The sequence below is a fragment of the Centruroides sculpturatus genome, unplaced genomic scaffold, assembly GCF_000671375.1.
Source record: "Centruroides sculpturatus isolate CEXI.00-Female unplaced genomic scaffold, Cexi_2.0 scaffold443, whole genome shotgun sequence".
Classification (NCBI taxonomy): domain Eukaryota; kingdom Metazoa; phylum Arthropoda; class Arachnida; order Scorpiones; family Buthidae; genus Centruroides; species Centruroides sculpturatus.
Window position 1 is genome coordinate 537867 of NW_019384892.1, and position 21063 is coordinate 558929.

General features: G+C 26.7%; 1 long non-coding RNA gene and 1 other non-coding gene across 2 annotated transcripts; one reads left to right on the plus strand and one right to left on the minus strand.

Annotated features, from left to right (window-relative positions):
• The first annotated feature begins 622 nt into the window (after positions 1-622).
• Positions 623-1333, plus strand: LOC111631304. The gene is made up of 3 exons (XR_002757678.1): positions 623-653; positions 797-904; positions 1155-1333. It is a non-coding gene; the product is annotated as an uncharacterized LOC111631304 (long non-coding RNA).
• A 19438-nt stretch (positions 1334-20771) lies between these two features.
• On the minus strand, positions 20772-20844 carry Trnav-aac. Its single transcript has one exon. It is a non-coding gene; the product is annotated as a tRNA-Val (tRNA).
• Between the last annotated feature and the right edge of the window lie 219 nt (positions 20845-21063).

The window sequence follows — 21063 nt, forward strand, 5'->3', positions numbered from 1 at the left end:
TCGCATTGTTAAATATATTATTTGATTGAGGGGAACAGGTTAGGATTTACGTATAATGTGGCTCTAAACGGAAATCTAGGGAAGTTCCCTAAAAAATAAGCATTTAAGGTGAGATTTCTCGAACGTCTCTTAAGCTCCATACGTAAATCAACAATGAAGAGAACCTTTTTATATGTTATAACGTATGGCCATATTTGATCTAAATCATATCCTGAACTCATCTGTTATACAATATGTAAATATATATTGTGTAATATACCAATACAATACTTTTTGTATACTTAAGTATAGGGCATAATATGTTGTATATTGTTACGTAATGTATATTATACCATATAACATGATTCTGACAATAGCTTCCGGAATTAAAATAATAAAAATTTAAATTACTGATAAACTTTGGATGATAAAATTTTCTAAATTTTTCTATAGAAAACAATTTTTAGAATTAAAATATTTTTAAAGATAAAATAAATATCGTAATAAATACTTTTAAAGTTATTATATTTTCTATTATCATCAATAAAAAAATTACTGGACGATGAGTCAGCTTTTTTTTAATTTTGATAAATAATATGATTAATCAAAAATTTTATATCTGTGTTTATGAATTTAAGCTTAATTTTATAAATTTATGTTAACACGGCTTAATTGTAAGTACTGATTTTGCATTAATATATTCGAAAGCTCTAATAATCCAGGAAGAGTTTTGCTTTTGAATACTACCAAAATATATAAATTTTAAATGAATTATTAATATTTTATTAATAATATGATATAATATTTTAATTTACAGCCATTAATTACTTACATTTTAACTCAAACTTTTCAAGATTTACTCCGAAACAGTTCAAATTTGTGGAACTCGTGTGCTATAAAGCGCAAACTCTATCACACTCTAATGGTAAGTAGCGTGCAAGCATTTTAAGCATACTAATAATTACTATTTTATTTGCTTAATTCTCTTCCATTAATTTCCATACTGTTAAAGTTTTCTGTGCCCCTTACTATATCGATAAATTCTCAAGTTTTGTTCCTTATCAATTCACGTGTTAAAATATAATTCTTCATATATGATGCTTAAAATAGGGAATTATCCGAAACTTCAACGATATGAATTAGAGAATATTAATGATTAAAACGTATTTTTGTAGTAGAAAGAACAAGTAGACACGTGTAGACTTTGTTCAGACGGTTGGGTTTTGTTATCCAATAGGATTTTGAGACAAAGGACCTGGGCATACCATCACGCAGCGGTCAGTTTTGTAACGTCAGAGAGTAAAATATCCCAGTTGCCAACGGTAACGTTCTGCAATCTGACACCTTGTTATCGTAAGTTCGCTTAAACCCCTAAGTCACTCTCCCGATTTCCAATGACAAGACTTGTAAAAGTGTTTTGTGAAGAAAATTTACAAGGAATGTTAAACATTTTATTTATATTTTATGTGCCCTTTTCATAATGATGATATTTAAAAAATAACTTTTAATAACATTTGTAATTCTTCACTAAGGAAAAAACGAAAAGTGTTGTGTAAAATTTCAGAANTATTTTAATTTACAGCCATTAATTACTTACATTTTAACTCAAACTTTTCAAGATTTACTCCGAAACAGTTCAAATTTGTGGAACTCGTGTGCTATAAAGCGCAAACTCTATCACACTCTAATGGTAAGTAGCGTGCAAGCATTTTAAGCATACTAATAATTACTATTTTATTTGCTTAATTCTCTTCCATTAATTTCCATACTGTTAAAGTTTTCTGTGCCCCTTACTATATCGATAAATTCTCAAGTTTTGTTCCTTATCAATTCACGTGTTAAAATATAATTCTTCATATATGATGCTTAAAATAGGGAATTATCCGAAACTTCAACGATATGAATTAGAGAATATTAATGATTAAAACGTATTTTTGTAGTAGAAAGAACAAGTAGACACGTGTAGACTTTGTTCAGACGGTTGGGTTTTGTTATCCAATAGGATTTTGAGACAAAGGACCTGGGCATACCATCACGCAGCGGTCAGTTTTGTAACGTCAGAGAGTAAAATATCCCAGTTGCCAACGGTAACGTTCTGCAATCTGACACCTTGTTATCGTAAGTTCGCTTAACCCCCTAAGTCACTCTCCCGATTTCCAATGACAAGACTTGTAAAAGTGTTTTGTGAAGAAAATTTACAAGGAATGTTAAACATTTTATTTATATTTTATGTGCCCTTTTCATAATGATGATATTTAAAAAATAACTTTTAATAACATTTGTAATTCTTCACTAAGGAAAAAACGAAAAGTGTTGTGTAAAATTTCAGAAAATGGAGCCTGATGTAATGTGATTTAGCCTTTCTAACACACTATTTTACACTATAATTTTTGAAAGAATATATTATCTAAATTTTTCACTCATAATCTCCGAATGATCAGGTATGCCGAAGTTCGGAAGCCATGGCCACTGGTCAGAATCGTATTTGCACAATAGCTAAATAAGCTGCAGCTTAGGACTTCGCGTTACGAGTCTATATCTTAAGGCCTCACATTTTTTATACCATTTGGTGAAGGGAAAGGCCTGTTGTATGTTATAGCTTACAGTCTTGTTATGACTCAGCTATAGTTGATATCATTGACGTATTCAGAGATGTTTACATCAACAACGATTTGTATATTTAAGTCATCGCATTGCAAGAGTGGCTGCTTTTTCATTCACTTTAAGCCAATGCGAATACGCGGTATTTGTATTTTTCAATTATTCATAATCAATCAGCGGAATTGCAAATATAATTATTGTGCAATGTATACGGTTTATATCTTTAACCTGTTGTACTAAGAATTGTTTCCGCACTGTAAATATTCATCTGACAAACCTCGCGATTATCATTTATTTCTTAGTAAAAGAATGTTACAAAGTTTGTTTTAAATTATCAGAAAAACTAAAAATAACTTAAAATAAAATATTCAAAAGCATTTGATTTTATTGTACTCGTATATACGTGAAAGGATCAAAAGTAGAGTAAATATGCCGATATAGAAAGTATTTATGAAAATGAGAAATTCTCTATTTCGCCTTTATAATTCCCAGCTCTAAAAATAAATTTCAATTAATGTTATCTCTAATAATATATTTTTATACTAGAATTCTTAAGATTGAAAAGTAATATGAAATAGTATTAATAATTCATAAGAATGAGAACATGTCTCATAGGCGATATAAGACACATCAAGTTGACTAATATTTCAATAAAGACCACTGAATATTCTATGATTAGTTCTTATATTTCTACGTAAAATATAATAAATATATATTTACTATATTTACTTCATTGGAGAAAGCTGGGCAATCCAGCTTACTTAGATATCTCGAAACAGAATGGAACTGTGAATGTCTAATTGATGTGGCCAGATAGAAAATGTCATTATAAGTCTATAGTCTCCATCACAGACAGAGTTTTTTCTTTCATTCATATGTTGTTTTCGAGGCAATTTCTTAGAAAATTTTGCAAATTTCAACTGAGGATAAGTACATATTTATTTTAAATTGTTAGATTTAATCTTTATTTGTATAACTACATATATTTAGCTTAACATCCTTTCTTTTCATTTAATTTATGATATGCTGTTAAGTTAACAAAAAAACATCAGAATCTAATATGACGATGATGAGTAGGGGAGATCGGGGCAACTTCGGCAATCGGGGCAAGTTTGTCAAGCGCTTTTTTTTAAAAACAAATTAAAAGGAGACTTTGGTTATAGGTTAGGCAGTTGAGTTTTATTGGTGGCTTGTTGAGTGTAGTGTTTTTATTGTTCTCCAACAAGCGTAGTTGAATTATCAAGCAAATTTTCATTTTCGTTCNAAAATAAATTTAATTAAAATTAATGAAATTCAAGTCAGTTCTGTTAATCAGAAAGTAAAATAATATATTTTCGGTGTTTGAAATTTTAAAATAAAACGCTTTTATTGAAATGAATATTCGTGTAACAGTATAGAATAATTTTAAGTACGGAAACATTATAATATACAGTACATATTAATTTTTTAATCAAGGAGCTGAAAGAAAATGAGATAAGATAGGGCCCGAAATAATGAGCAGGGGCATCGAGAGACGGGAGCTGGGGATTTTTCCCCATGTCGGAGAAAACTTAGGGCTGTACTGGTTCCTATTCCTATTAATTAGTGTTATTTTTACTAACAAAAAAAAACGTAAAATGTTTAAGACTACTTTTTATTAATAGTGAAACATTCTACGTATCTAATTTATTTAAAAATAGGGCCTCGCTCTACCCCTAGGTTTCATAAAGCTCTCGACGGTTCTGGTATTCGGGCCTCATCAGCGTCAATCTGTATGTGCTTGTACATTGGGGGATTGGAGCAAGCCAACAAGAAAATTTTTCAATGTCGAGTGGATGTATAAAATAAGTGGGAAAAAGTCACTTATGCAAGACTTTCCATCATTTTATACAGTGAATACAGTTCATTCTTATGAATATCTAAGTGGAGGAAGTGAATGAATTCTCCTCTAANACTATTTTTACTATATGATAAGTGCTCATTGTTAATGAAAAAGTATTAAAAATTTATGATGATAATTTAATTTTTGTGGGTGCTCTTGACACTTGGGGACCATGGCTTTAAGCCCTATTAGTCCTTATGTATATCTGCCTCTAATTGTGTACAGTACAAATTTCTACTTCTAATTTTTGTAGTACGGTACACAAAAAAAAAACACGTTGGAAGGAGGACAATTTGCCTGTACAAAAATATTGAAGGGTCACGTCTTCTTTGTTCCTGATTTATCGATTCCCGTGGGCCTCCATTTTATCTCATTCCCACCACCTGTTTTCTCATTCAAAACTAAAAAATAGTTAAAAATTAATATTTACATTTTATATACGTGTACAGAGACTAAGAGAAATGAGTTTTTGGCCCAAATCAGTCACCAAATGTGAAGTTCTATTTTTCTCCGAAAACTATTAAAATACGAGTATATGAGTAATGGGAATAAAAAATATATTTATAATACACAAAAGTCAAAAGATGATTGACATCACTTTTATATTATGTATTTTGCATAAAAAATAACATTTTGAGGCTCTCAGGTATTTCTAGAGTCGGATATGGCCGTCGAGAGGAAAAACTGGAGATTTTTCCCCTGGCCAGGGGAGCACATAGGGATCTTAGTGGTTTCCACTCCTATAAATTAATCTTATTTTTACTAAGAAAAAATAAAATCTTTAAGAGTGGTTTTTATTAATAAAGAAACATTCTAAACGGTTTATTTGTTTAAAAAGAAAAATGACAAAAAGGCCCATTAACGGGGTAAAAAGGGCCCTCTCTACCCGGGGCCCCATAAAAGCGCTCGATAGATCTGGTTTAGCCCAATACTACAATTCACACCTCGGTCTATGTGTGCGGTATACATTTTAATAAGTTTATTGTTTCATAAGCGTGAATGATACGAATAAATGTCTAATTATAGTGTATGAGTGAATAATGATGCCAATAATGATTTTTATTAATATAATAATTATGCCATTACGCGCTATTTTATTACTTAAAATATGTTAACATTTTTTTTAATATTTAAAAAAATATATTTTTTGTATAATAAATTCAGATATGTAATTTTATAACATTATTATTGATTTTATATTTGATAAAATAAAAAATAAATTATATATTACGTATCGAATTATAAATGCTATGTAATTTCGTACGGAACCGATTTTTAGGCCACTCCTAAAGGTGGCCCAAAAAATCGGTTTCTCACTGTAATTGCTGCCTTATTCAAACACTTTATTATAATGAATTATAATAACTTTTGACTATTGCATTTGAATGTTGCTGAATTTTTTAGAAAACATTACGGTTAACTGACTTTTGGTCGTTATTTATTTTGTTGTAAACATGATTAATATTTATATTTAAGAACTTGAATATTTAATTTTCAANTAAAAATTTAAGTAATAGTAATATTTATATAAAATTTACTTTTATTACAATAAATACATTACATATACTTGCTTTTTAATTGAAAATTGAAAATCATTTCTTTGATTTAATACACGAAATTTAAAATTTAATAGTTGATTTTATTTTATGTTTAATCTGTAAAAATAAAAATAATATGTAAATAATAATAACAATAATAAAGTAAACAATTCAACGTATTTTGGAATATCATAATGCTTTATTTATTTATTTTTTAATAAATATAAATATCTGCATAATAAATATTTAAATAATAACTAAAAATAATCTCTTTAAATTGTATTTTTTAAAGTATATTTATTCGTAAAAGTATGAAATATTGAAAAATATTACGACAACAATGGAAAAAATATAATTTCGTTTGCGTGTTTATTTTATATTAACAGACAGTCGTAAATTCTACGAAAATTCTATATATAATGTATCACGAATACAATTAAAATGCCCTATAAAGTGCCTCAGTTATACAATTCAACTAAAGTATCCTCAAAATCCTATTCAACTCCAAAAATGCCTAATGAAAATGTTTTGTAATAAAGAAATTTAATCAAATCATACATTTATATTAAAAATATATAAAAAGTATTGAAATTTATATAGACGTTTAAAAATGGTATAGAATTGACGTCTTGAGACATTTAATTATTTGCTCTCACTAACTACAAGAGAGAATAATATATGAATAAATGTGAGAAAATACTCCTTAGATATTTGTTTAGAAACAAATTATATTATAATGATCAAAATAACATGTATAGCCTACGTGACCATGTAACGAAGTGTTGTATCAGCGAATCAAGTTATAATTGTGATATTGTACTGTACATTGAAGGTGAACTATTCTGTAACACTCAACATCAGAAAAACAATCTTTACACGTATTTTCTAAACTAATTTTATGTAATTTATAATATCAGAAAGCTGCAAGTATACATAATTATTATAATTTTCAATAATAACGCGTAAATTATAATTTTCAGATAGCGACTATTAGTCTATTGATACGCTTAAATGATTTCGGAGATAAAATTTCGAAAATATTTATATTTTTAGTATATTCATTTGTCATAATATTAGATTAAAATTGTTTATAGTTGATTAATATATATATAAAATTTATTTTATAAGGAAAAAAGCATCACATTTCGATTGTTTACAGCGCAGGAAATGGTAAGAAGTCATTAGTAAATGTTATAAAGTACAGTACATTACACAAATTCTGTATTATAACTACATTATAGAGTTATTAATTCTATACAAAATTAGAAACTGAATTATCCTTTTCAAGCTTCTTAATAGAACATTATAAATTTTATACTCATGTAAATCAATACTTTATAAAATTGAATTGATAAGAATAATTGCTAGTGGGATTTAAATAACATGTTTGGAATTTATTGTGAAATGAATGGTAGTTAGAAACCAGTGTCAAATATCTCTAGGGATACGTCGTAAGGAATGCTTCAAATAGTTAGTTTATCCTTCCAAGCTTTCAGGGAAGAGCGTAAAAGCTGTAAATTAAGTTACGTAAACATCTCAATAAGGACTGACCTTCATCCTTTGCAGATATCTCAGGAATGTTCGGTTACAAGAAGTAAATTCAAACACTAATTTCTTATAAATAAATTAATCATGAAATGAAATAATTATTTGATATAAGAACTTTATAAATTGCTATGGATTATTTTAAATTTCAATCCTAGAAAATTACGAATAATTACTTCAAAAAGTTGTTAAATAGTAGTTAATATTAAATAATTAAGAATTTATGTTAATGATTCAACAAAGTTCTAGGAATCTTGTAGGTGTGTTATGTTAATTTTCGCAGAATGCGAAAGTTGTCATTCGAGATCAAATATATTCAACATAATTCGTTATATAAGGGATGATCCAAAAATTTGGTAACCGAAATGCTTTTTATGTAAACGTGTCTCAGTTAACTGATTTTTGAGCCGTCTTCTTTTAAATTCTGATTTTTAATTTTTAATGTTAACACAAGATAGCAGCTTAATTTATTACTTTTATACCAAATTCCTAATTTGATTAGCCTAACTAGAACAAAATAATCCAGCTGTTTGATGTACTATTTGTATATTTAAATTCGAAAAATTCTTAATTCTAATTATTAACCATTTTTAGAATCTAAGCACAAAATGGCGGCTTAATCTCCCATCTTTAGGCAAAGTTTGTAATTAATTAGACTGATTATAGCCAAAAATAACATCGATCTTAATATGTCGTTATTAAGAATGGGACTATGGATTACGTTTATAATTATCGATTTTTTTAAAAGAATAAATGAACACATTCTTAATTTTATCAGAAATTTCGTGTTTCTTACTTTAATATATATTAATTTTACTCATTTGAAAGTTAAAATTGAAATTTAATACGAAAACTTAGTTTTTCCGCATGATATTATCTGCTGATTAATGTGAATTAATTATAACATGTTACAGTGCAATAATATTAATTATTATATTAATAAAATATCCACAGTTTCATGTGTCCTCAGTATCTTTCAATTTAAACTGAAAGGCAATTTATGTATGTATTTTCTTACCCTTAAACAATATGTAACGAAGTTACATGATATATAGATCGAGTTCTATTCGTGAAAATAATCGAATATTCTCTTATTTGGCATTCTTTAAATATAATGAAATTGTTCTTTAGTTAGATTTTATTTTAATTTAAATCATAGGAATTTTTTTATGAATGTTTTATGCTAATTATTTTGTATAAATGGTGAACAATTTTCGAATTGTTAGGATCATTACAGTAAAAATATGATTGAAAATTTTAAAAAATAATGCTGAAAAATTTTTAAATTAACTTAATTAAATTTAATTGAATAATGTATTGCTTTTAGCCCTTAATGTTGTTTTATTTTTCTTAGTCAAATATACTTGAGGTGATACAGTATATATATAGGCCAACTGGTGATAAGCCCTCAAGTATATTTGTCTAATTGATATAGACTAAGAAAAATAAATTAATTAAATCTGATGAAAAATAAATTCATTTATTGATAAATTTTGAAAAAAAAATCGCTAAGTTTTTCAAATAAAACGCTCAGAGAATTTATTTATTTTGAACTGTTTCGAGAGTGTTATAGTTTAAATCACCTATATAACTTTTAATTTGACTTTAGTGTTGAATGTTTTTACTAAATTTATGATTTTAATCAGTTAAAATGCACAGAGTAGCACAGAAAACTGAGATATATTTTAAGAACAGTTAAAACCAGTTTGGAATAACTGACTTTTGGATCACTCTATTTAATATTAATTTTTAAATTTTATCTATAAACTAGCATATATTCCTGGCGCTGCCTGACAAAAAGTAACAACAAACATTAAAACGAAAACTACATTAAGAGTTTGGTTATTTTAGCCTACTATTGCCATGTTCATCACGAAGTATTACAATTATAATTTATTTAACAAGGAAAATGAAAATATAACAAAACAGAATAAAAACGTCAAAAATCTACTTCGAAGAAAAACAACAAATCTTATTTAAATTCATTTAACAAAAATAAAAACAAAATAAATTCTATTAATTTTAAACAATAGAATTTAATCTCTCGGACCCTGTTCATTTACAAATGAAGAGCCCACCCTTTCCGAAAGGCCATAAATAAAAATATGCGAATAAATAAACAAAATCTTCATCATTTATTTTTATAAAAACAAAAAACTTTTAATTTAGGCCTATATCATTTTCATATCATGTTTCGGAATCTCTTAGTATACGGGACACACGTCAAATGCCCTTTTGAATCTATCTGGACTTGATTAAAAACAAACGTTTGACTTTTCAATATTTAATTTTGGAACTATTCAATCTTTGATTTCGCATTTTTCATGATATTTAAAATAGTTTTCAATTAAAATTAATTAGCCTTCGAATGCCAAACTTCGTATTAATTAATATAATTTAGAAAAACAGAAATGGAATTGAATGAATTTTATTCGACATATTTCTCTTTCTTATTCTTAGATTATAGAATAGAATATTTTTTTTAGAATCTTGATTGAAATTACATACGAAATATGAAACGAATTAAAATTTATTGGTGTTATATTTCAATAAAATGTTATTCAAAAAATAAATAATATTAGTTATCACAGTATATAGTAATTTAAAATTTAAGATTTATTTGAACATTTAAACTAATATTTTAAGTTGATTTATAAGGTTGTAAATCTGTATAATGTTATAATTAAAAGTTTTACATGATTATAATTAGGGTATCTTTATGTAAAGAATAGACGACGTAATTATGATATTTGTATGGTGCCCAAAATCCGTCTCTTCTAGACCCTTACTGCGGCTTCCGTATACCAGTATTTATATAATTTCGTTTTATGAACGCTGTACATAATACTTACACATATAACATTTTGTAAGTTTGCTATTATGTATTGTAAGATATATATAGATTAGAAGCATAACTCGCAACTTAACCTTGAACAGGCAACTGACAGCTAAGGATACATTAGTGAAGCATAGGCTAATGTTTACCTAGTCAGTCATAATTACCAGTAAACAATGACATTTACTGTAGAGCAATGATATATATTATATAACAGTGATAATTCTAGTATTTTAACTAAATATATTATAAAATGCTGTCCCAATAGGGAATACGGCTCTCATGTATTTCTAATAAGAGATTTATGGATCTTATTGTGACAAGGTTTGGCCATCCCCGTATTATAGTGAGAATTAATTTAAAAATCAGTCAATAGTGAAATGTAATTTAGAAATCAATAAGTCCAAATAGAACAGAGCCAACAATAAAATAAGAATTTAATAATAAAATAAAAGAATAGACTACCACTAATTATAAAATAAGAAAGACAAACAATGAATATTGATAATTTTATATCGAGATTCATTGTTTATCTTTTATTAAATATTTAATATAAAAATGAATTGATATAAAAATATCAAGATTCATTGTTTGTCGTTCTTATTTTATAGTTTAAAAAAATTATAAAATAAAAATATATCTCAATGTCTAGTTATTCTGTAATGAATAAAGTTGGTATCAATTAGTTTATTATTTCACAAGTTTTATTTAGCATTTACTTTTCAGAAAATTTCATTTCATACGCTTGTTCATTGTAAATATTTTTCATGTTTCAACATTGCTTCATGTCTTTATTTTGGATTTTCTTTCTTCCTTCTTTACTTCCACGTTCATATGCAGATGGTTCTCATTCTTGGAAGCTCATATAGCTTTCATGTACAGCCTACCACGAGTAAACAGGAGTACAAAGTACTTAATACTAGTACCAGAGCAGAAACGACAATCAACGTCGATTACACACAACCAATCTTCTTTCGTTTACATCGAGGTGATGGCACACAGTATTGTCAAACAACTAATCATCCTTGGTATCCTCTTTTATTTCAAATTATTTTGAATGTTCATAACAAAAGTTTGCTTTTACACTTTACTTTTGTACTGTATATAATTATGTAGCGCAACTACAGGAGTTTTCAATGCCGTTAATTTTGCTTAAATCATAGTATTTTCAATTATTTACCACAGTTTAATTACGTTAGGTTAGTAAAAATAGATTATGTTAATATACATTTCAATGTTTATACTTTTTTATGAGACTGGAAAAGTGTGGCTAGAAAGCTCTCCATTCATAAATAATAAGCCTACTGTATATAAGTTAGTGAATACATATGTAAGGGAAATATTTACATTGAAACAAACTAACCAAACAATAACTCCTTGTGAATATTTTCGTCATATTTTTTGATTGTCGATTATTATTTTTGAATTCTATCAAGTATGCAGCCATATACTAGTAGCATGTTCCTCTAAATTTGCGCTTGATTTAAACCAAGTTCAAAAGTCTTTCTGAAGACATTAAGGTCAATTAGTACCTGGACGGCATGCAATCCTTTTCAGCCAGCAGGTGTTGATTTCAAAGTTTCGGAAATGGTTTATGGATTCATAATGTGAAGATTTTCGAAGATGCTGCAAACTATAATGTCGAGGCTGCAAAGCACTTCTCCGCGATGCTTAAAAAATCATTAACAAAAGGTACTATGATCCGGACAAATTTTCAATGTTAACGGGACTGGCTTTTCCTATAATAAAATGCCGTTAGAAGGAAGGAGACAGCAATGCCCGAGCCACAAAGTTTCCAAAACTAGGATCATATTTCTGCTGGGGGAATTCCTCCGAAACTTACAACTTAAAGCCTAAAGCTTCCTCTTATTCCTACCGGAAAATCCTCGGCATTTAAACAAATCAGAAAAGCAACTCTAACTCTCCTGTGCCTTTCCGATCAATAAAATTCATGGATAACTATTCAATTATATTTTTTCAATTATTCCATTTTTCGGACGATTGGTTCGTTTAATTATTTTGTTCCCACAATGGAAAAACGCTGCCAAGAAAACAACCTACTTTCAAAAATTTGCTTATTTTGGACCGTGCATCAGGCCATTCATGTCACGACGTCTCTCCAAACGTCCAAGTGATCTATCTCCTTAATACAATTGCCATCTTCTGTTTCTATCGTTATCATCACATCCATCCCTGCTTCTTTCTTGATCTGCCAATAATATGACAGCGATTCGATTGCTAAGCATTATTCTTTTATTATTTATTATTGAAACACTAATAAAAATTATTAAAATAGTTTTTTGCAGTGACGTTTTTAGGAGGAATATTGTTTTTACTATTTGCAGTAATAGCATTGATAAAGGGACCATAAATGTAAAACTTATTGTTTTACCATATTAAAATTGTTCACACATGAAATCTAAAAATATAATTTTATACATTGATAATGAAAGTTGAAAATTATCAAAGTGGAAGATTTTCAAGAAATATGTTTAATGCCTTAAAGTATTTTATTTTGTTAAAAGTATTTTATATTTTTGATAGCATATTTTTGCATTAGCTGTGATTATATCAGTTATTAAGTATAGTCATAAGTTATATTACATATTTAAGAGATTTTATGTTGTATTTGTGATAAATTTATTCAATTATGCAAGCCCTTAATTTTCTGATAATTCATTCTCATTTCATTGTCACTAAATATAAATTTTATAATATTTTTTTTGACTAGTAATTTAGAATTAAAGTTAATATTAGAATAATATTGCATCATATTCAAAATATTTAGAAGTATTGAAAACATCAAATGAATTAGTTTAAACTTTGACTATTAGGACAAAAAAATTAATGTTGTATATTTTATATGTAAAACTTGATATATATTTTACTGTATAACTTTCATTTGTCTGTACTGTGGTCTCCAGAATTATGTTTAAGTGATTTATTAATTATCAAATAATCTTTTGCTATATTNGTAATAAATAAATCTAGAACATATCATAAAATCAAATAAGGGCAAAAAAATAAAAAATAAAATAAAAAAACAAGGAATTTATTAGGATTATAAATGTAAAAATATTTACTGATAAAAATTATACTTGATAAGATAACATTAAACAAATTAAGTTTTAGATTTTTTAAATTTTTATGTCAATCTGTATTTTAATCATAATACTGTATTTTATAAACTTATTTACTTTTAGATTTTGGTATTTAGATAAATATCTAACATTGATAATGCTAATTTAAGATATTCTTGTCAAAATACAATCGTTTGGTCGGATTTGCTTCCTAATAATAAATTAAATAATTTCTATATAGATGAAAATGTCATAACGATAAATAATAAATTTTAAGATGTCAATGGAAGAATTCCTTTTGTCAATTGTTAAATTGTAAGTGGTATGTGAAATTAACCTAAATATATGAATACATAAGTGAGTAAATAGTATGTTTGTAGTATACGAGCGATACGTGAATACAATATATCCTAAATTCTTATTAAGGAATGTAATATTATTTTCATTCTATACACAGATCAAGATTAAGATTAAGAAATTAAAATTAATTATTTTTATATCTTTAGAGTTCTCTTATTCAAAACATATTCAATCTTATTCCACTTAATTTTTCTTTTTTAAAACCTTAAAACCTGAATTATTTCTGTTGATAATTACAAGTAGTATGCTCACCATAAGCTGAATGCAATTACCAGAAAATGATTCAACTACTCGCTTACATTAATTTCTGGTTATCAGAATCATACATTAATTAAGGTACTGTACAAAGAAAAATTTAAGAGATAATTTAAGAGAAATATGTTTGTATCTTCGCGTTATTAAAATAATGCATGATATTAATTTTAAACTATATTTATTGTAATTATTTATCGAACATATACTAGTTTTAAGAATTAAATGTAGATTAGTATTCCTTCCATAAACAGAGCCTTAGATACGGGATTATGAGATGACTAATCTCCTTTCGCTTATTATTGCCCGTATGTTGTGTATGTGAAAGAATATACGTAATACTTTATATACTTTCGATTTTATTACATAAATTTAAGCTGTTTTTTACACGTGATGTACTGTAAATAATAAACCTAGTGATAGCTTTAAAAGAGAAAAATGTTAATCAATTTTTAAGCTTGCCTCTTATTTATAAATCTAGCCTCCAACAGTTTATTCTTGGCTACAGGACTGACTATATGACTAAAATTCATGGATAAATCTTGATTTCTAGTTTTTAATAGGGTAAAAATTTGTCTTTAATGATTACATGATGGTATAGGTTACACATCAATTCACTTATATTTATTATAATTGAAATTATTTATTTTTCAATGTAAATTTGATATACTACAAGCTTTCTAATAATGAAAAATTGAATGGGAATAAATTAATTGAGGGCTCGATGAAAGAATATTGCTTGTATTCTTATGTTTATTCATATATATATATATACAGTATATGAACCGAACCTCGATAATAAGCATAACATAAGTAACATCTCATAATAATCTTGCACATTTCGGTGAATTATTTTGGAAATTTTTAAGGGAGTGCTATTATAGAATATAGATCTAACCGTAATAATTTTAAACAATAATTAGCTAATATTATTTTATTATTAATTATTTCATAATTTTTGAATATTCTGATGAGATTATCTCAATGGTTCTTCTTATCAATAATGTCATCATTATTGTTAAAAAAATACTTCGATTTATTCTCGGATAAAACTTATAAACTTATTAACGTAGTTATATTTATTTTGTTAAAAGTGGATGTCGTAATTACTTTTTTCTGTTTATAATTAGTGAATAGTTCATTTTTTTCAAAAATGTCTCCAAGGAATAGCTTAAGAATCTTATCTAGGCGAGAATGTTTTTTATACGAATAATAAAGATAAAATAGAAAAAAAAATCATTCTCATTGCTCTTTATCCTGGCCATTTGTATTACTATAAGTATTTAAGATACACTACAGTATCACATCATTGTTCTTTATTACTACTTAAACTATATTATATTTAACAGACATAATTGCTGCTTATTTTTAAATAATCATTTGATATAGTTGTAAATATAAAAATTAAATACTAAACTAGTGGTTTTTAACCTGGATACCGCAAGGTAATACTGATCCACAACACTTCTTACTTATATTATTAAAAGTATGAAAAATTATACTTTATTAAACAATTTTTANCATATGATGATTAAAAAAACTGTTTTGATAAAACATAGAAAATTAATTTAAAATTACAGTAGACTCTTTTGTTAATTCGAACTCAAAAGGATGGTGTTAAACAGTTCAAATTAAAAGGAGATTGTTTCTAGATGTTACAGAACAAAAAAAACATTTTAACAGCACATTAACATCACATTGCTAGCAGAATAGTGTTTAATCAATGGGAAATAAAAGGTACAGTAGTACATTCAATGGAATAAAGAAATATGTCATGAGAAGCCATAATAAGCAAGCACTACAGGGCAACCATAAACCATCATAATCATCCACCAACTGATTTAAAACGTTTTTAAATTAATTTATTTTAAATTTGATCTTTTAACATCTTCCCATTTTTGAAATTTAATCAATTAACACATGCTCTTAATTTGAATAAACAGGATGCAGCACAATAAGTTCTAATTTCCAAGAAAATTTTACATTGATTTAAATAGGAGTCAGATGGAGACTAGCATCCAGTTTGAATTAAAGGGAATTTGAATTATACAAATTCAAATTAACAAGAGTCTACTATATTAGGTTATTTTTGTATGGATGTGGTTTTGATAATTTTTCATGTATATGTGATATCAACATAATATTTATTATCTAATTTAAAAGCATCAAAATATTTGTTTTTGGTTGTTGTAAAGAATCTCATACATTAATTTATTTCAAAGAATGCATATTCTTATATGAATATCATATCAATAAGCAGATGTAATTATTTTTTTAGTATTTTTTTATAAAAAGGTTTTTGAATATTTCTTTTCTAATTAAAATATCAAATAGACTTTGTTAAGAAATTAAATACTTTATTGCTGTATTAGAGAATAGGAGATGACATCAAACTTGATAATCTTGCCACTGTTAAATAATCATAAACTAGTCAAATGTTATTAAACTTAAAATGCATTAAGATTTTAAATTATTTCATAATCTTTAATTATAATTCTAAACTGTTATTTTCAATAATTTACTTTTAGTATCCTTTTCACTTAAAATGTAAAATACTTAAGTTAGCAATAATCAAGAAGTTTAAGATGTAAATACAGTTTAAATATAAAATAGTTTAATATGTTTTTCACAGATAAAATAAAAATAGTTTTAAAAATTTATGAAATGTGAGAATGTCTTTCTTTTGTACAATAAGTTTCACTGTGATAATTAGAACATTAATATTTTCTAAAAGTTTGGTTTTTAAGGATATAAGCATGATGCAAGCTCAGCATTGAGATGAATTCCATAGATATATTATGCTTTTTAATTATTTATATCAGAATCTTACATATTCAGATACTGATACTACACTTCAGACAGTGTTAGAAAACAGCTTACTGTACACCCACAAAATATAGTGTGACAGAATTGTAATACTATATTTTGTATGTTTCAATTATCTTATGTGTATTGTAACACACACACAATATATCTATATTATAGTTACAGATAACACTGTGTGTTATAATTTTAGATAATGCTGTTACCTTAAATTATAACAGACAGCCATTACATTGACAAACAAAATATTATATTGTATATACAATACTTATCTATCCCAAATATTCACAATATACAAAATACTTTTGATAAAATCTGTAAATATATACTACAGAACTAACAAAAGTAGTAAGATATTTTGTGAAAAATGGATGGTGCTCAATATGTTCTCTCTTCCACAGCTTTTTTACTATATCTATTTCACAAAAGTCTAGAAACATTAGACCTTAATCAGAACATTATGCCACACTGTAGAAAGCAAAATTTTAAACATGTATCTGTGGTATTCAGGCACTCAAGACATCTTTCTATGAAACTAAAACTTTTAATTAATGTTTTTGGTCCTTATTATCTACAGATAGTTTTTAATTGTGTGTGTATAATCAAGCATTTTTGAAGTTATTTTATTTTTCATCAGTATGTGTATTTTATCATGTTTTAGTAACTATGTCTTGACTTTGATCCAGCATAGCACTTTACTATCAAAGGAATATTATAAAATAATTTTAATTCTTTAATTTTTGGCTATTTTTTACATTTCAAAAAGTTCAAAAATTTAAACTTGTAGTTTCTGTGTTGCATATTGAAAAATGTTCCAATTCAAAAATGACTATAAAGTTTTATAACAATTACAGGAAAAACTTTGTAATTCTATTAGAAAGAATTTAATTTTTCTTAATAATTACAAAATAATAAAATTAATTTTATTACATCACATGTATTAACTGGAAATTATATTTGCTGAATTGTAAGAGGAAATTTAATGGTAAACTATTTTAATTCACAAACTGCCTTATTTAAAAGCCATCTTCAAGCCAGAAAGATTCAAAACATTTAAATCTTAATCAAATACGAATCTTGTTATCCATTACAGCATTCAAAATTTAAAACACTTTACAATTTTACACTTTAAAATTCAAATTTTAGCATTCTTAGAAACCAAACACACAATAAACAAAAGAACATATAAATATAAATCCAGCAATATATACATATAATGTAGAGTAGCCTATATATAGCATAGATTATACTGTAGATAACTTCTTAATACAGTCTTTTGGCTAAAGCCTTTTAGGCTATACATCTCCATACTAATTCTAAGTTACTCTGTGTTTGGGAATTTCATATGCCATCCTCCATGCATTTGATATAGTCTGTTTCTTTAAAGTTTATACATTCTTTATTTCCTCAGGATAAGAATGTATTAAGTTGCTCCAAGCTCTTCCAGTTTTCTGGCTGGTTTGTCTAGACTGCCTGTAGGTTGACTTGTATCCTTGTAGTTGTTGCATATGTTGCCAATGTGGTTGTTTGTTAGCATGGAATATAGATATATTTTATGCCAAGTATTACTGGATTTGTATGATATATATATATATCATACAAATCCAGTAATACTTGGCATATTGTATGATATATATGATATTGTATGATATATATATATATATCATACAATATNATGTTTAGAAATTACTCGGAAAACATGTTTCTAAAGACTAATTTCAGAGTAGATGTAGGTGTAATATTTCACATTAATTTTACAAGATTCCTGTACCCTAAATTTTCTGCTTGTATTGACTCTTAGTTGACATATAATTATAAAAATTAATTTAAAAAACTCTTACGTAATCTCCAAAAACATACGTCATTTCATTTGAGGGGAGCGAATTATATGAATTTGAATGTCTAACAATAAATTTCGAATATGAATTATGTTTTCTAGTTTCAGAAGTTTTTAAAAATAATACAAACATACATACATCTAGTCTATATAATTAATGCAATTTAGAAAGCCATTAATTTATTTTAATTACATTTCGTATTTAAATAATATATTCGATTCTTTCACTCATTTTTATTGGTTTAATAATTAATGTAGCTAGTAAAAACCGCAGTTTTCATCTTTAAATGCAATTAAACGTGTCATTTATGTCATTAACCATAATTAGTAAAATATAAATTGCTAATTATTACAAAGTAAATGTCATCAAATTACGAATGTATTTTTACGATATATTACGAATATAAGACTAATTTCGGTATAGATGTAAGTTTATTTATTTATTTATTTAATACGCATACTGGATAGTATAGATGTAAGTTTCTTCTATAACAAGGAGTATTTTTTGTGACGTAATCGAAAACCTACGTCACAAAAAATTGAAAAATATGTCAGTTTCGGTGACGTAAAGATCCGGACGAAGACATTCGAGCATCGGTCGTATCACTTTTGATCCATTCATTCACTTAATGCACTCACATTTATAGTATTTCACGTCAATTTTACAAGATTTCTATCCACTAAATACAATACGTTTTCTATCTGTATTGGCTCTCCATTCTTTTCTTTACTCTCTCCTACATCGTACCTCCTTTTTGTCATCCCGTAATACGAGTACAAAGGGAGATTCCTTCTTTATCAAAAGATTCAATCAGTATCTCAATCTCTACCCAACCATTCGCTAGAGTTTCAAAACTCTATGCTACTTTCAATCTGTCATTTACTTTGGAGAAACGGTTAACCTACTTATTACAAAAAAAGAATAGAGAAGAAAAGCGAATACCGCAATAAAACGAATTGTTGCTAAAGTATATACGAGAAAATATTTGGAGACTTGTCATTATAAAACTAATTTATAAAGCATTTCGGTTATGGCTTCCATCGACTAAAATGAGCATTACCCATTAGCGAATGGGGTAATATATGATTTAAACAGCAAAGAAAACAATCAGAATAAAGGATCGTAAATTTAAAGAAACGATCCTTTTAATGCATAATAAATTGAAGGATCAGACGAGTCCGTTTAATTATCCAGCAACGTCGTAAATAATATCTAATTCTTTTTTTTTTCTTCTTTCTTTCTCTGTTGCGATTGAAGTCTTTAATCGACCAAAACGTGTAATTTAGATATTGTTATAAGAAATGAAAACCAAGTTGATTGGAACTTGTTATTTGGTTCACGGTACTGGAGAATGCATAACCTTGAAAAATGTCATTCTTAACGGAACGGAATGCAATCAGGAAAGAACTCTTGTGTAAATCAATTCGATACGCAAGAAACTTTTTTTTTTTATCCAATAGAACACTACTATTATTGTCTATTCGGTTTTCCGAATGATCGAATATTTCTCTCTTTATTCTTTACAGAATCTTTCAATTATTAAATTTAGATACACACATTTGTCTAATGACTTTTCTAAATATAAAATTAAATATGTAACTTATCTAAATATTATAAAAATAGCACGCAATTCTATAATTAAGTTAGTTATATTTGTGTGAAGAAGTTTGTCGAAACGAAAGCTGCATAAAATAACTACACAAATTACATACGTCGAAACCACTCTAAGTATTTGTTTCGATGCATGGTCGGATGGAAAAAAGGATTCAGTCTTGTAATTGCTGAGCAGCCAACCATTTATTATCGTCCTATACAGATAAATACTACTATAAGAAAAATAATTACATACAGTATACTTGTACGGTAATAAGTATAACGTGTACTTATATTTATATACAAGTATAGGCCTATATTACATACGGAATTTTAAAAAATTTCTAATTTTTTTTTGGTATTAAATATGAATGTATATAGCTTAAATTTCGTAGAGAATAATTTCTCTAAATTTTAACCAATTTTAAAAATATAAATATTATANAAAAAAAAAAAAAAATTAAGTGTGCCTGCCAGGGCTCGAACCTGGGACCTTCCGCGTGTTAGGCGGATGTGATAACCACTACACCACAAGCACTTAGTTTTAGTTATGTCTAGAGCGTTATATATATGATACACACTCTTATCAATTGAATTTCTGTTAATGATTGTTTCCTCCGTTTTCGTACATTTATGTAATTAAAGTTATGAGAAATTCTCGATTATAAATAATTAATATAAGAGATATATGAATACAACAATTATCATTAATATTTCCTACAATTTTGTGATTTTCCTCATCCATGATGCACACCAA